The sequence below is a fragment of the Arachis duranensis genome, chromosome 9 (genome assembly GCF_000817695.3).
Source record: "Arachis duranensis cultivar V14167 chromosome 9, aradu.V14167.gnm2.J7QH, whole genome shotgun sequence".
Taxonomy (NCBI): Eukaryota; Viridiplantae; Streptophyta; class Magnoliopsida; order Fabales; family Fabaceae; genus Arachis; species Arachis duranensis.
This window is the reverse complement of record NC_029780.3, coordinates 10650268-10653749: the sequence shown is the minus strand read 5'-3', so window position 1 is coordinate 10653749 and position 3482 is coordinate 10650268. Positions and strand designations below refer to the sequence as shown.

Below are 3482 nucleotides of genomic sequence, written 5' to 3'. Positions count from 1 at the left end.
AGAACCGACAGATGATTAGCCGTGCTGTGACAGAGCATTTGGACCATTTTCACTGAGAGGATGGGATGTAGCTATCAACAAGGGTGATGCCTCCAGATGATTAGCCGTGCAGTGACATCGCATAGGACCATTTTCCCGAGAGGATTGAAAGTAGCCATTGATGATGGTGATGCCCTACATACAGCTTGCCATGGAAAGGAGTAAGAAGGATTGGATGAATGTAATAAAAAAGTAGAGATACGAGAGGAGCACAGCATCTCCATATGCCTATCTGAAATTCCCACTATTGATTTACATAAGTATTTCTATCCCTTTTTATTTTCCATTTATTATTAATTTTCGAAACCCATAATCATTTAATCTACCTAATTGAGATTTACAAGGTGACCATAGCTTGCTTCATACCAACAATCTCTGTGGGATCGACCCTTACTCACGTAAGGTATTACTTGGATGACCCAATACACTTGCTGGTTAAGTTGAACGGAGTTGTGAACTTCTTTGACAGTGCCTAGAACTCTTGTATCACAATTTCGTCCACCAAGTTTTTGGCGCCGTTGCCGGGGATTGTTCGAGTATGGACAACTGACGGTTCATCTTGTTGCTCAGATTAGGTAACTTTCTTTTCAAAAATCTTTTTTTAAAATTTTTCTTTTCTTTTTCGTTTTTTCCAACTTTATTTTCGAAAAAAAAATTTAATAAAAATCCAAAAAAATTAGAAAATCATAAAAACCAAAAATATTTTGTGTTCTTATTTGAGTCTTGAGTCAATTTTTAAGCTTGGTGTCAATTGCATGCTTTAAAAATTTTTCTTGCATTTTTCGAAAATTCCATGCATTCATAGTGTTCTTCATGATCTTCAAGTTGTTCTTGATAAGTCTTCTTGTTTGATCTTGATGATTTCTTATTTTGTGTTGTTTGTTGTTTTTCATATGCATTTTTCGTTTGTTAGAGTCCATGCATTAAAGATTTCTAAGTTTGGTGTCTTGCATGTTTTCTTTGCATCAAAAAAAAATTTCAAAATTATGTTCTTGATTTTCATCATGATCTTCAAAGTGTTCTTGGTGTTCATCTTGACATTCATAGTGTTCTTGCATGCATCTTGTGTTTTGATCCAAAATTTTCATATTTTGGGTCATTTTTGTGTTTGTCTCTCTCATAATTAAAATTTTCAAAAATCAAAAAAATATCTTTTCCTTATTTTTCTCACAATTTTTGAAAATTTGAGATTGACTTAGTCAAAAAAATTTTCAAAATTTGTTGTTTCTTACAAGTCAAGTCAAATTTTCAATTTTAAAAAAATCTTATCTTTTCAAAATCTTTTTCAAAAATCATATCTTTTTCATTTTTTTCTATTTTTCGAAAATTTCAAAAATCTTTTTCAAAATATTTTCAAAATCTTTTTATTTTCTTTATATCAAATTTTCAAAAATATGCTAACAATTAATGTGATTAGTTCAAAAATTTGAAGTTTGTTACTTTCTTGTTAAGAAAGGTTCAATCTTTAAGTTCTAGAATCTTATCTTGTAGTTTCTTGTTAGTGAAGTAAGTAATTTTAAAATTTTTAAATTAAATCTTTTTATCTTTTATCTTATCTTTTTTCAAAAAATTTTATCTTTTTCAAAAATTTGATTTTAAAATATCTTATCTAACTCCTTATCTTCCTATCTTTTCAACTTTGATTTTAGTATCTTTTTCAACTAACTCTTTGACTTTTTGTTTGTTTCTTATCTTTTTCAAAACCACCTAACTACTTTTCCCTCTCTAATTTTCGAAAATATCTCATCTCTTTTTCAAAAATTCTTTTTGTTTTAAATTTTAATTTTAATCTTATCTTATCTCTAATTTTCAAAAATTACTAACCTTTTTTTTAAAAAATTATTTTTGAATTTTCTATCTCTTCTCTCTTATTCTATCTAATTATTTATTTACTAACACTTCTCTTCATCTCTTTTCATCTAAATATCTGAACCCACTCTTCTTCATTCTTCCCCCTTTCTTTTTCTACTAACATAAAGAAATCTCTATACTGTGACATAGAGGATTCCTCTTTCTTTTCTTGTTTTCTTCTCTTTCATATGAGCAGGAACAGGGAAAAAGGCACTCTTGTTGAAATTGATCCTGAACCTGAAAGGACTCTGAAAAGGAAACTAAGAGAAACTAAATTACAACAATCTAGAAACAACCTTTCAGAAATTTTCGAACAAGAGAAGGAGATGGCAGCCGAAAATAATAATAATGCAAGGAGAATGCTTGGTGACTTCACAAAGCCAACGTCCAAGTTTGATGGAAGAAGCATCTCCATTCCTGCCATTGGAGCCAATAACTTTGAGCTGAAACCTCAGCTAGTTGCCTTAATGCAACAAAACTGCAAGTTTTATGGACTTCCATCTGAAGATCCTTACCAGTTTTTAACTGAAAGCTTAGAGTGGATGTTCAGACCTTCAAACAAAAAGATGGTGAATCCTTCTATGAAGCTTGGGAAAGATACAAGCAATTGACCAAAAGGTGTCCATCTGACATGTTTTCAGAATGGACCATATTAGATATATTCTATTATGGTCTATCTGAGTTTTCAAAAATGTCATTGGACCATTCTGCAGGTGGATCCATTCACCTAAAGAAAACGCCTGCAGAAGCTCAAGAGCTTATTGACATGGTTGCAAATAACCAATTTATGTACACTTCTGAGAGGAATTCCATTAATAATGGGACGCCTCAAAGGAAGGGAGTTCTTGAGATTGATGCTCTGAATGCCATATTGGCTCAGAATAAAGTGTTGACTCAACAGGTCAACATGATCTCTCAAAGTCTGAATGGATGGCAAAATGCATCCAACAGTACTAAAGAGGTAGCTTCTGAAGAAGCTTATGATCCTGAGAACCCTGCAATAGCAGAGGTTAATTACATGGGTGAACCTTATGGAAACACCTATAACTCATCATGGAGAAATCATCCAAATTTCTCATGGAAAGATCAACAAAAGCCTCAACAAGGCTTTAACAATGGTGGACGTAACAGGCTGAGCAATAGCAAGCCTTTTCCATCATCTTCTCAGCAACAGACAGAGAATTCTGAACAAAACACTTATAATTTAGCCAATCTAGTCTCTGATCTGTCAAAGGCCACTTTCAGTTTCATGAGTGAAACAAGATCCTCCATCAGAAATCTGGAGGCACAAGTGGGCCAACTGAGTAAGAAAGTCATTAAAACTCCTCCCAGTATTCTCCCAAGCAATACAGAAGAGAATCCAAAAGGAGAGTGCAAGGCCATTGATATAATCAACATGGCTGAATGCACAAGGGAGGAGGACGACGAAAATCCTAGTGAGGAAGACCTCCTGGGACATCCCTCAAGCAAAAAGGAGTTTCCTAGTAAGGATCCAAAGGAATCTGAGGCTCATATAGAGACCATAGAGATTCCATTAAATCTCCTTCTGCCATTCATGAGCTTTAAAGACTATTCTTCCTCTGAAGAGGATG

General features: G+C 33.3%; 1 non-coding gene across 1 annotated transcript; it reads right to left on the bottom strand.

The window, feature by feature from the left end:
* Positions 1-2419: 2419 nt before the first annotated feature.
* Positions 2420-2523, bottom strand: LOC127741950 (small nucleolar RNA R71). Its single transcript, XR_008003137.1, has one exon. It is a non-coding gene; the product is annotated as a small nucleolar RNA R71 (small nucleolar RNA).
* Between the last annotated feature and the right edge of the window lie 959 nt (positions 2524-3482).